Source organism: Carcharodon carcharias, chromosome 31 (assembly GCF_017639515.1).
Source record: "Carcharodon carcharias isolate sCarCar2 chromosome 31, sCarCar2.pri, whole genome shotgun sequence".
In the NCBI taxonomy this organism is placed as follows: domain Eukaryota; kingdom Metazoa; phylum Chordata; class Chondrichthyes; order Lamniformes; family Lamnidae; genus Carcharodon; species Carcharodon carcharias.
Window position 1 is genome coordinate 28,193,687 of NC_054497.1, and position 14,049 is coordinate 28,207,735.

At 42.8% G+C, this 14,049-nt stretch overlaps 2 protein-coding genes across 6 annotated transcripts in view; one reads left to right on the plus strand and one right to left on the minus strand.

The window, feature by feature from the left end:
- The window catches only part of rangap1b (Ran GTPase activating protein 1b), a 59,691-nt gene extending 54,260 nt beyond the window's left edge, over positions 1 to 5,431 (minus strand). For 2 of the 3 annotated variants that reach the window (XM_041177892.1, XM_041177896.1), the window contains exon 1: positions 4,478 to 4,602. The gene's annotated coding sequence lies outside the window, so the exon portion shown is untranslated. Of the gene's footprint in view, positions 1 to 4,477; positions 4,603 to 5,371 lie in introns of those variants that run through there. The other variant, XM_041177893.1, reaches the window with a different exon arrangement.
- Positions 5,432 to 10,125: 4,694 nt separating this feature from the next.
- The window catches only part of zc3h7bb (zinc finger CCCH-type containing 7Bb), an 89,796-nt gene continuing 85,872 nt past the window's right edge, over positions 10,126 to 14,049 (plus strand). Inside the window, exons 1-2 of one of the 3 annotated variants that reach the window (XM_041177890.1) lie at positions 10,420 to 10,778; positions 10,945 to 11,038. The gene's annotated coding sequence lies outside the window, so the exon portion shown is untranslated. Of the gene's footprint in view, positions 10,374 to 10,419; positions 10,779 to 10,944; positions 11,039 to 14,049 lie in introns of those variants that run through there. The other 2 variants (XM_041177889.1, XM_041177888.1) reach the window with 2 other exon arrangements.

Here is a 14,049-nt window from a genome sequence, read left to right on the forward strand (position 1 = left end):
AACCCAGCCTCTACAGCCCTCTGCGGTAAAGAATTCCACAGATTAACTACCCTCTGAGAGAAGAAATTCCTCCTCATCTCTGTCTTAAATGGGCGACCCCTTACTCTGAGATTATGCCCTCTGGTCCGAGACTCTCCCACAAGGGAAAACAACCTCTCAGCATCTACCCTCTTAAGCCCCCTAAGAATCTTATATGGTTCAATAAGGTCACCTCTCAGTCTTCTAAACTCCAATGAGTACAGGCCCAACCTACTCAACCTCTCCTCATAAGAAAATCCCTCCATACCTGGGATCAATCTAGTGAACCTTCTCTGAACTGCCCCCAATGCCAGTATATCGTTCCTTAGATAAGGGGACCATAACTGTTCACAGTATTCTAGGTATGGTCTAACTGGTGCCTTGTATAGTTTCAGCAAGGCTTCTCTATTTTTATACTCCATTCCTTTTGAAATAAAGGCCAACATTCCATTTGCCTTCCTTATTACCTGTTGAACTTGTATGCTAGCTTTTTGTGATTCATGCACAAGGACTTCCAAATCCCTCCGTGCTGCAGCCTTCCTCCATTTAAATAATATTCAGCTCCTTTATTCTTCCTGCCAAAGTTTCCCAATTCTATTCCATCTGCCACTTTTTTTGCCCACTCATTTAACCTGTCTATATCTCCTGACTCTGTGTCATTCTCGCCACTTGCCTTCCCATCTATTTTTGTATCATCCGCAAATTTGGTGATAGTACATTAACTTCCCTCATCTAAGTCATTTATACATTGTAAATAATTGAGGCCCCAGCACTGATCCTTGAGGCACTCCACTAGTTACAGATTGCCATCCTGAACATGCCTCCCTTATCCCAACTCTGTCTTCAATTAGTTAGCCAATCCGTTATCCATGCTAATACACTACCCCCAAGGCCATGGGCTCTTAATAAGTAGCCTAACGTGCAGTACCTTATCGAATGATTTTTGGAAATCCAAATGTGTTACATCTACTGGCTCCCCTTTATCTATCCTGCTTGTTACCTCCTCAAAGAATTCTAATAAATTTGTCAGGCATGATTTCCCCTTCATGAAGCCATGCCGACTCTGCTTGATTAAATTATGTATTTCTAAATGCTCTGCTATAATGTCCTTTATAATAGACTCTAACATTTTCCCAATGACAGATGTTAAGCTAACTGGCCTATAGTTACCTGCTTTTTTGTCTCCGTCCCTTTTTGAATAAGGGTGTTACACTGGCAGTTTTCCAATCCTCTGGGACTTTACCAGAATCTAAGAATTCTTGCAAGATTACTACCAGTGCATCCACTATCTCTGCAGCTACTTCCTTTAATATCCTAGGATGCAGCCCATTAAGTCCAGGGGACTTATCAGTCCTCAGCCCCACTAGTTTCCATGGTACTTTCTCTAGTGATAGTTATTGTATTTATTTCCTCCCCCTCTCTTTCCCCTTGATTATTTAGTATTGGAATGCTATTAGTGTCTTCTACCGTGAAGACTGAAGCAAAGTATTTATTCAACTCCTCTGCCATTTCCTGGTTCCCCATTATTATTTCCCCAGCCTCATTCTGTAAAGGGCCTATATTCGCTTTGGTCTCTCTCTTCCCTTTCATATATTTAAAGAAGCTCTTACTGTCTGTTTTTATATTACTTGCTAGTTTACCCTCAAAGTTTATTTTCTACCTTTTTTTTTGGTTATCTTTTGTTGGGTTTTTAAAACTTTTCTAATCCTCTGGCTTACCACTAATTTTTGCCATTTGGATGTTTTTTTCTTTTAATTTGATACTATCCTTAATTTCTTTGGTTAACCATAGTTGGTTTATCCCCTCACTTGAATTCTTCTTCCTCACTGAGATATATCTTTGGGATATATAATAGAACCTTACTGGGAACTTTCTTGAAATGCTTTCTAGAAATCCATGTAAATAACATCTATGGGCATTTCCTGGGCTTCTGGCCATCTCCTGACTACTTTAGTGACTTCTGCAAAAAAAAACCCAATCTTGACCTACTCTCATCCATGCTGCTTTCTCTCTGACTAGCCGAAAACTTTCAAAGTGTTCAGTCACGATATCCTTAATTGTAGATTTGTATAAATTTCTGACAAATGTTAGGCTAACTAATTTTTTAATTCCCTGGTTTCCCTCTCTCATCTTTCTTAAATAGCAGAGTGATATGTGCAATTTCCAATCTACAGGAACAGCTTCTGAATGATAGGTCACCAGCAATGTTCTCACATACTTCTTTTAAAATCATGGGCTGGAAAGCATCTCGTCTCGGGGAGGTCACTCCTTAGTGCCATTATTTTCTTCATACTTTTAATTTACTTATGTTAATTACGGGCAGACCCCAATCCCCAATTCAAAGTTAGTTTCCTAGGAATGTCTAGCACACTATCTTTTCCCTCGGCTGTAAATACTTATGTTTAAGTAAATATTTTGGACATCTGCCATATTTTCATTGAAAACTGGTAACAGTGATATTGTTGAAGCTCCTTGGGAGCCCTCTTTTCCTAAAAGAATTTAAAAAACTTGGTTTTGACTTTGATATTTCTTGCAAGTTGTTTTTTTACACCCTTTTCATAGCTCTGGTTTGTCACACTTCAGTGTTCCTCATACCCTCCCATTCACCAGGATCTGTGCTATTTTTCCATCTTTGTACGACTTACCTTTTAGCTTTCGGCTGTACCTTACCACTTTGGTCAAGCATATTATTTTAGGCTCTTGCTTGCTGGGGGTATAAACTGGTCCTGTATCACACCAAATTATTTTTTGGGCACCTTCCACTGACTTGTCATTTTACTCATGAACACATTTGCCCTGAGCCAACAGCTCTAGGTTCAAGTCCCACCCCAGGACTTGATGGCTAATGGAAGGCACATTCATAACGCAGCCAAACAGGTTGCGCATCAATTAAAGCCTTCTAACACATGCCAAAAGCAGGTGGTAAAAGCAGGTGAGATTCCTGGTCAGCTGTATGATGGAAAGAATGTTGGAGCCTCTACCATCACTATCCATACTCCAGGCCACAACATGGATGTATAAAGTGTGTGTTGCCACAGCAACCCAGACTTCTTGGTGCGGGCCGGTTGGCTCAGTTGGCTGGACAGCCGATGTGGATCAGATTGGTGCCAACAGCACAGGGAGCAATCCCTGGAATGGATTCGGGACCTGTCTCCATGCCCTACCTGGGGTGGAGGTCATGGCATGGTGGGTCGGACCTGCCTTCAGGCAGAGAACTCAAACAAAGATATGCCCAGTTTACTGTGGACAACTGAAGTCAGCCTTACCTAAATCTTACCCAAATCCTTTCTCCCTTTCTAACATAACGCTGACTCAATCATATTCCTTTTACTATCAGATATTACCATTACTCGTTATTAAATCTATTATGGTCTGCATCCTTGTTCATTCTAGAGCATATTGTTAGAAAGCAAAATCATAAGAAATAGGAGGAGTAGGCCATTTGTCCCCTCAAGCCTGTTCTGCCATTCAATAAGATCACGTTGATGATTGTGGTCTTAACTTCATTTTCCTTCCTATCCATCATAACCCTCGATTCCCTTGTCAATCCAAAATCCATCTAACTCAGCCATTAGCGCAATGACCCACCCTCCACTGATCCCTGGGGTACAGAATTCCAAAGACTAGTGATCCTCATAAAAAATTCCTCCTCATCACGGTCTTAAATTTTGAACCCTTCGTTCTTCCCCACTGCCCACCAGAGAGGAAACATCCTCTCAGCATTTAGCCCGTCAAGTTCGCTCACAATCACGTACGTTTCAGTAAGATCACCTCTCATTTTTCTAAACCCCCATATAAAAAAAACCTGAAGAAATTTGCTACCTTTCCGACATCTGCTTACCGTAATCAGCAATAGGAAACAACATCGCCCAGTGAAACCACTCTTTCCCCCCCAACCCACATATGCACATCTAATCTAACCGGGGAACCTGGCAGATGAACAGCTTCCAGGGTTCAGCCAGCACCAGCTCCTTACCAGCTACCAGGGGCGAGGGAAGGGGCACAATAACATGGGCATCCAACTTAAAATGACCCAGTGAGACAGAGGACTCACCCTGTGGGCAATACAAAGGTGCAGGACTCCACCCCACACTGACTCAGAGACCCACAACATGTGGCCCAGAGACTGTTGGTGGAGGAAGAAGAAGAAAAGTGCTGTAAATATAAATAAATTATGATCAGATTTATTATTCTGAGAGCATTAAAAGAAATGGGAACATGCTTGAACCTGGATTCCTTCTAGAATTAGGGACCAAAACCTCCCCCAGCAACTCAGAATTACCACTACCCAAAAAAAATTAGTACTGGTTAATTACCACTGACTAAACCTATTACTACGATTATTAGTTAACCGGCTTGTTACCGCCAAAAAAATTAGCTAACAGGCATTGATTCGCCTAATTTTTCGCTCAAATGAAAAAAAGTCAGAAATTAGACGTCAAATAAAATTAAAGATTACCAGAAGTAGGTCGAATTTAACTAAAGCCGGCTCCACACGCCTATTTTTTTTACACTAATGGCGGTCAAACGCTTTTCAAACCGGCCTCTAGTAAGTTCCGCCGTTTTCTACTTGGGCGTTATGGGAGTTGTAGTTTTCCCCTGGTCATTGTCTCTATCGGCTTTGACGGAACTGACGTAATAAAGGAACTACATTGCCTGGCGCACTTTGCGCATTTAGGCTCCCCGCCCTTTCTATTGCAGACTAACGAGAGCAGCGTCTGAAAAGGCAAGAGGGCCTACGCGGCAGATTGCCCCACAGCACCCTCTACAGGCCCAGAGACATATAGCAGGCAGCATGCTGTAGACGCCTTCAAATTTGGTCTTTGATGAAACTCACTGAAACTGAGCTAACTGAATTGAACAGCACCTCATCTTCCAACTAGGCACTTTACAGCCTTCCGGACTGAATATTGAGTTCAGCAACTTCAGATCATGAACTCTCTCTTCCATCCCCACCCCCTTTCTCCAATAATTTAAATAGATTTTTCTTTTCCCACCTATTTCCATTATTTTTAAATGTATTTCCATCCATTGCTTTATCTCTACCTTTTAGCCTATTTCGATCCCTTCCCCCCACTCCACCCCCACTAGGGCTATCTGTACCTTTATTTTCACATTCCTTAGATAATATCACCAGATGCAACACCTCTTTGTCCTTTTGTCTGTGACATCTTTTGGCAATCTCCACCTATCACTGGCCCTCTATCCAGCTCTACTTGTCCCACACTCCCCCCCACCCCCAACCCTTAAACCAGCTTATATTTCACCTCTTTTCTATTTTTCCATAGTTCTGTTGAAGAGTCATATGGACTCAAAACGTTAACTGTGCTCCTCTCCGCAGATGCTGACAGACCTGCTGAGTTTTTCCAGGTATTTTTGCTTTTGATTTGAATTCTGGCAGCAGTTGTTTTTTTGTTGTCATCTTTCGATCTGCAAGAGAAGGTGGGAATGCGTCAATGCAAACATGGTTAAAAGACTTGAACTCAAGAGACTGACTGTCCTTGTTATTGAGGCAGTGTGTGACTGAGTGTGGCTTCAAGGACCCTAGCACAACTGAAGTCAGTGGGAATCAAGGGACAATATCTTCACTGGTTGGAGTCATAACTAACACAAAGGAAAATGATTGTGGTTTTTTGGAGGTCAATCATCTCAGTTCTAGGATATCACTGCAAGAGTTCCTCAGGCCCAACCATCTTCAGCTGCCTCATCAATGATCTTCCCTCCTCCATAAGGTCAGAAGTGGGGATGTTCGCTGATGATTGCACTATGTTCAGCACCTTTCGCGACTCCTCAGATACTGAAGCAGTCCATGTCCAAATGCAGCAAGATCTGGACAACATCCAGCCATGGGCTGACAAGTGTCAGGTGACATTTTCACCACATAAGTGTCAGGCAATGACCAACCCCAACAAGATCAGTAGTAGGCAAAATGCTAGATTCTATAATAAGGGATGTGATAACAGGACACTTAGAAAATAATGGTAGGTTTGGGCAGAGTCAACATGGCTTTATGAAAGGGGAATCATGTTTAACAAACCTATTAGCGTTTTTTGAGAATGTAACTAGCAGAATAGATAAGGGGGAATCAGTGGATATTTAGGTTTTCAAAAACTTTTGATAAAGTCCCACACAAGATGGACCTAAACAAAATTAGAGCATATGAGATTGGGGTAATATAATAGCATGGATTGAGAACTGGTTAACAGACAGAAAACAGAGAGTATGAATAAATGAGTAATTTTCAGGTTGGCAGGCTGTGACTGGTGGGGTAACATAAGGATCAGTGCTTGGGCCCCAGCTATTCACAACTTCTATCAATGATTTGGATGTGGGGATTAAATGTAATATTTCCAAGTTTGCAGATGACGCAGGAATAGGTGGATGTGTGAGGAGGAAGCAAAGACACTGCGAGGGGATTTGGAGAGGCTAAGCAAGTGAGCAAAAATTTGGTAGGTGGAATACAATGTGGAGAAATGTGAGGTATCCACTTTGGTAGGAAACTTAGAAATAGAGGTTATTTCTTAAACTGATTTCTTATCACTGATAAGTGTTGAACTTCTAAGGGATTTGGGTGCCCTTGTTCATGAGTCATTGAAAGCTAACATGCAAACAATTAAGAAGGTATGTTAAGAAATTATGGAACAATATGTTGGCCTTTATTACAAGAGGATTTGAGTATAGGAGTAAAGATGTCTTATTGAGATATACAGAGCCTTGGTGAGACCGCACCTGGTGTATTGTGTGCAGTTTTGGTCTCCTTACTTAAGGAAAGATAGACTTGCTTTTGAGGGAGATGCAACAAAGGTTCACCAGATTAACCCCTGGGTTAGTGGGATTGTTTTAGGAACATACGACCAAGGAGCCTGCTCTGCCATTTAATAAGATCATGACTGATCTGACAGTAACCTGAAATCTGCATTCAACCTACCACCAATAACTTGTCACCCCCTTGCTTACCAAGAGTCTATCCACCTCTACCTTAAAAATATGAGGAGAGATTGAGGAGATTGATGAAGAGTCATACGGATTTGAAACGTTAACTGTGTTCCTCTCCGCAGATGCTGTCAGACCTGCTGAGTTTTTCCAGCTATTTTTGTTTTTGTTTCAGATTTCCAGCATCCGCAGTATTTTGCTTTTATATTATTGAGGAGACAAGGTCTCTATTCCCTAGAGCTTCGAAGAATGAGGGGTGACCTCATAGAAACTTACAAAATTCTTACAGGGCGTGACAGAGTGGATGTAGATAAGATGTTTCCCTGGCTGCTGAGTCTAAAACCAGGGGACTTAATCTCAGGATAAGGGGCAGGCCATTCACTCAGAGGGTGGTGAATCTTTGGAATTCTCTACCCCAGAGGGCTATGGAAGCTCAATTATTGAGTGTGTGCAAGACAGAATTCGATAGAATTTGAAGACCAATGGCACCAAGGGACATGGAGATAGTGTGGGAAAGTGGCATTGAGGGAGATGATCAGCCATAATCTAATTGAATGGAGGAGCAGGCTCAATGGACCAGATGGCTTACTCCTGTTTCTATGGAGGGATTGTCCTATGATAAGAGATTAAATAAACAGGGCCTTTATTCTCTGGATTTTAGAAGAATGAGAGGTGATTTCATTCAAACATACAAAATTCTTACAGAGCTTGACAAAGTAGATGCAGGAAGGATATTTCGCTGGGCTGGTGAGTCTAGAATCAGAGGACACAGTTTCAGAATAAGGGGCAGGTCATTTAAGACTGAGATAAGAAGGAATTTCTTCACTCAGAGGATGGCGAATCTTTGGAATTCTCTCCCCCAAAGGGCTGTGGAGGCTGAGTCATTGAGTACATTCAAGACTGAGATCGATAGATTTCTATATATTAAAAACATCAAAGGATATGGGGTCAGTGGAGGAATACAGTGTTGAAGGAGAAGATCAGCCATGATCTCATTGAATGGCAGAGTGGGCTCGAAGGGCTGAATATCCTACTCCTGCTCCTATTTATTATGTTCATATAAGAGCGAGTCTAACCATTGCCCCTTGACATTCAATAGCATTACCTTCACTGAATTCCTCCACTCTCAACATCCTGGGGGTTACCATTGACCAGAAACTGAACTGGATCAGGCAAATAATTACTGTGGCTACAAGAGCAGGTTAGAGGCTGGGAATTCTGCAGTGAGTAACTTATCTTCTGACTCCCCACAGCCTGTCCACCATCTACAAGGCACACGTCAAGAATGTGATGGCATACCCTCTGCTTGTGTAGATGAATTCAACTCCAACATCATCAGGAAGTCAGGGAAGGAAACCTGCCGTCCTTACCTGGTCTGGCCTACATGTGACTCCAGGCTCACAGCAAAGTGATTGACTCTGAACTGCCCTCTAAAGTGGCCTAGCAAGCCACTCACTTGTACCAAGCTGTTATGGCCGATGCAGTTGGTAAAGTGGAGTTATTTAAAAATCCCAGAGGGAAACTTTAAACAACTGTCATAATCAATAATTTTAAGTGTTATGTTTGAGATGCGACTCTAAATTCAGGAATCAGACACTAGTTCTCAAGGTCTTACATTAAACTAAATGAAACATTTTATTAATTTACACAGTTTAAAATATAGGCACACATGGCTACAAATTACTACTATCATAACTTTCAACAAATTTCCAAACTAATCTCCATTAAGGCAATAACAACCCATAGATTTAACCAAACACCAGGCAAAGCATTTTCACCTGACGAATTCAAAATGAGGTTCTTTCCACTGTGGAACCAGTTGGAGGCTTGCAGCTGCCTTTTGACTTTATATTGCCTCTGCCTGCACACCCAAAAACTACTGAAGTTATACCTACCAGCCCCATTGAATGTTAATTCTCAATGTGTCTCCAGTCTCTTTGAACTTTACCTTCTAACAATTCATTCTACCAATTTTATTAGTAATATAAACATATTGCTTGGTAGCTGTCAGAAAGGTGTCAAGTTTTCACCCCACTTCTCGAATGCTCTATTCGAAAAATGCAAATACACTCTACCTCTCTGTTTACATCTCAAACTACCACATATCAAAGCACCCGGACTAGCTGGCTTTAATCCAATTAAGACATCCTGCAGACCAAACCTCTGTTTTAAAAGAAAAATATTTTCCAAAATATTATGTACATTAATAGCTTCATGACACAGGCCACTATAGAAAAATTGTACCAAATGGACTGCAGCAGTTCAAGAAGGTGGTTCATCACCACCTTCTCAAGGACAGTTAGGGATGGGCAACTAACACTGGCCATATCCCATGAAAGAATTTTTAGAGAAAACTGGCTCTTACTTCTCCGTAAAAGGAAGAACACAAGCGAAATTGCAATGACGTTCCCAGTTGAGGGAGTCTTATGAAGCCAAAACTGGGCATAACCTGCAGCCAAATTGCTGGGATTTGTAGTTGCTCAATTCCTAGATTTGGCTTAGCACTAATTCTGTTTGATACAAAGTTTATCAGTATATTAAAGAGTGAGATATGTGCTGTGACACAATGGGGTGCACTCTAGCCCCTGAGATAGAAGGTTGTGTCTCCAAGTCCCACTCCAGGACTTGAGCACAATCTGGACTGACAATCTAGCGCAGTACTGAGAGAATGCTACAGTGTTGGAGCTGCTGTCTGCCCTTTCAGTTGGATGCAAAAGATCTGAAGAAGAACTCAAAACATTAACTCTGTTTTTCTCCCCACGGATGCTGTCAGACCTGATGAGTTTTTCCAGCACTTTTCTGTATTTGTATCCCATGGGACTATTTTGAAGAAAAGCAGCTAAGTGAGCTCTTCTTGGTGTCAGTGTTTGTCTTTCAATCAACATCGCAAAACTGGGTGCGCCGGCCATCATTCCATTGCTGTCTTGTAGGAGCTTGCTGTCCGCAAATGAACCGACTTGCCCATTTTCCTTGCCTTTGGGAACATCCTGAAATTGTGAAAAGGGTTACGCAAAGGCAACGGTTTTCCATTTTGAAAATCTGGAGGTATGAAGGGGCTGGAAGTAAGCAAGCCTTTCCGGCGCAAGGAGATGCGAAGGAGCTCGGAAATACTCAGACATTAAGATGAGCTGGAAGAAATGGATGAGCACAAAAGCCAAGCAGAAAGTGAAAGGCAAGAGATAGAGAGGCTTAGAGGACCTCAGGAGGCATTGCTCCCTCCTGACTCAGTGGGTGGGGGAGGGAGGAAGGAAGCAGATGGTGATGCTGGTGGAGGCAATGAATAAGCCATATATGTATATAAAAAAAAAATGATGACAATGGAAGTATCATGAATTGACACAACGCTTGCGATTTTGATTGAGAAAACTCTTGCCTGGACGCCTGGAGGAGGAATTCATTTTCTTTTTCTAAAAAAAAGGAGGGTGAGTGGAAAGGAGAGGCGTTGAAGAGAAAATTGTGAGGGGACGAGGGGGTCATTTTGAGTTGAGCTGCCGCCGGGAAAGGGTTGAGGATCCCTCAGCTTTTACCTGCCCGGCCCGGCCCGGGTCGAGAGCTGCTGGTTTATTTTTCGGACGACTCCCTCTGCCCCCCTCCCCCCCTCGGGTTTTTCCTCCTCCCGCTCTTCCTTCGGCATCACGTGGGTCTCCGGGGGCTCGCCTCAAGCGCAGCCGCAGGAAGGCGTCGGGAAAGGGGAGGGGGGGTGCCGGGTAGGAGGAGGGGAGCCATCTACGCGACGCCGAGGCTGCGAGGCGCGCAGCAGGCCCCTGGCCCTAGAGTTTGCGTGTGGGACAAGCTGATCCCAAACCACTCCTCCGCTCCAAGCTCAGGTAAAATTAAAGCTCGGCGTTGGAATCCTGTTAGCGCCTGAGACAAAAGTTTGCTGCTTCGGTTTAAACTGATCCGGTTAAATATTCTTCCCGAGTCTCATTCGCCTGTTTTTGTTTTTGTTTAAAAGAAGAGGCGTTGAGTTGTTTTGTTGCCTTTACTCTTCAGTTCCATGTGTTTCCCGTGGCTCTTGGGATCTGGATTTCTCCTCGCGAGCCTCCAACTCCAAACATTTGGCAGTTTATTTCGAGCTCGAGGGAAGGTAACGTGGGGGGTGGGGGAGGGGAGGGTAACCCCTTGCATTTGTATAGCGCCTTTCGTGCCGCCAGGTCGCCCCCATCACCCCCACAGCCAATGAGGTACTTTTGAAGTGTAAGTCACTGTTGCAATGTGGGGAAAGTGGTGCACAGCAAGCTCCCACAAACAGCGATGTGATGATCATGAGCACGTTGTATGTCCTCCCGCATGTGTTTTTTTTAATGATACATACGCGTGAACATGCGAATTGGCAGCAGGAGTAGGCCACTCTGCCCCTCGATCCTGCTCTGCTATTCCAATCAGATCATGGCTGATCTGAGTGTAACCCCAGCTTCACATTCCCGCCATCCCCCACCCCCACCCCCGATAACCCTTAACTCCCTTGCTTGTCAAGAATCTTATCTAGCCCTGCCTCAAAAATATCCAAAGATCCTGCTTCCTCCGCCTTTTGAGGAAGAGAGTTCCAAAGACTCACGACCCCTGAGATAAAAGGTTTCTCCTCATCTCTCTTCAATGAGCAACCCCTTATTTTTAAACAGTGGCTCCTCGTTCTAGATTCTCCCACAAGAGGAAACATCCTCTCTACATCCACCCTGTCAAGACCCCTCAGGATCCTATATGTTTCAATCAAGTTGCCTCTTAATCTTCTAAACTCCAGTGAATAGAAGCATAGCCTGTGATGTTGATTGAGGGATAAATATTTGACCAAGACATTGGGGATAACTCCCCTGCTCGCCTTCAAAATTGTGCCATGGGATCTGTTATGGGCACCTAAAAGGGCAGATGTGCCCTTGTTTAATGTCTCATCTGAAAATTGGCATCTCTAACAAATACAGCTGTTATATATTATTCATAAAGACCTAGGAGCTATTTGTTATGTGAATATATATCCTAGGGTGCCATATTAACTGTCGCACTGCAGTTATGGGCCAAGTACTGATGTATCAGTCCACGAGCCATGTGGAGAGCTGTAAGGAATACACTTAATGAAACTCCAGCATTTTGAGTGATTATTTCTAATTTATGGCAAGCAGAAGATGTAACAACAGCACTTCCTTGGAACTGCACCAGTAGTTTCAGTCTGGATTATGCATTTAAGTTTCTGGAGTTGGACTTGAACCCACAACGTTCTGGCTCAGAGGCAAGAGTGCTACCCATGACTGTGGATTGGATCTGAATATGCAGTTCTACCCTTTGTTTTATAGTTCTTTTGAAAATATCTATGTTCATATGTATAAAGGAAAATTCCTATGTAAACATGTCATACTGCAATTACATACTCCCACCAAGTGAGACACTGTAGTGCTTAAATGGGATGGGGGTAATGGTGTAATTATAACCTTGATGAGTTTCACAGAGGCAGCACCCATTATAAATATGGACATTTGAATTTATAATGGAAAAAGTTGAGTGAAAGTATGTGCAAACATAATTTAAAATGTATTAGTAGATAGCATGTCTTGAACTTATCCCGTTGGACACTTTTGATAGTGTTTGTAAATCAAGGACATTTAAAGGTAGTTTTTATCATCAATTTAAAAATTTAGGAAATTTTGAATACTATTTTTAGTCTCAAAGGGGGAAAATAAATGGAGAATACATCAAATTAGCTAGGTGAATTTAAAAGAGTTTTTGAATATTGCTGTAAAGAGAAACATGTTGCAGAAGCTTTTTGTCTTGCACTCACCAAACAGCATCCTTTTCTTCTGTAGTATAAATTGTTGTGATCGTTTGAAATTTGGCATTCTTGCATTTGTCCAATCGAAAGCAAGATGAAAACTTCAGTAACATGTCTGCAGTGAAGAGTTTTTATTTTGAACATTGTTGCAACTCAAGAAAACTTTAAAATGGTCAGTAAAAGACCAGAATTAATTTCATGGTTCATAGATGTCACTATAGGGTTCACCATCAGACTCTTCCTCCTCCACCTCCGGGTAACCTGTCCTAAGAGGGAGTTGACCCTGGACTTCCATTGGCTGGTCCATGATTATGCTTGGCAAAATACTGCAGTGGTTTGCTGTTGCCTTGTGCAGCATGGCTGACAGGGAAACTCTCCTGCTCTTACCGCCTGCCATCAGGCATGTTGGAAGGATTTACAGGCTGATAATCAGCCTGTTTTGCCACATTATGAACGCACCTTCCGTGGCCATCCAGTCCTGAAGGGGGACTTGAACCCGGAGCTTTTGTCCCAGAAGTAGGACTGCAACCCACTGCACCACAAGAACTCCTATCACTGTCCTACATCACCCTTAAGATTGAAGAACCCATGTTTATTGTAGTGCCAACATACATGCATGCCTCTACAATGCTGGGATGGTAAAAATTGTTGGAGATTATGTGTAGGATAATCTTTTAGTAACCAGTGCCATGGTGGATGACAAGAATCAGCGTTTGATTGCAACATCTTTCAGATTCTTTTTCCAAGGAAGCAACAAATCGAGGCTCCATCTGTCTGCTTGGGTGGATACAAAAGATCTTTATGCACTTTTCGAAGAAGAGATAGCGCCCTGGCCTCTGTTTTTACCTTCAACTAATGCCACCAAATATGGGTCAACTGGTCCTTCACTGATGTTTGTGGGAATGCTGTGTGCAAATCAGTTGCTGCATTTGTCTATATTATGACAGTAACCATCCTCGGAAAAGTAGCCTGTTGGTTGTAAGGCACTTTGAGGTGCCCCAAGCATGTGAAAGACACTGTATCGATCCAAGTTCTTTTTCCATGGCCACAGTTTGCAGGGCAATATCAATGTGCTCTTCTTGAGGGAAATTAAAGGTGAACGACAAACGCTGGCTTGCCGGCAATGTTTCCATCTCACGAAAGAATAAAAAGAAACAATGCCAGTGCAGCACCGATCGACATCGTACCAAAACTGAATGACTGCAGCTTGCCAGTGTACAAAGGCTATGTGCAGACGGATGATCGAGGTTTGCACATCCTTCCTATCTTCATGGAAGAAATCAGGTTTGGAGGCTGCTCAATTCAGTGACCTCAACAGCAGCTTGTGTTGATAAACC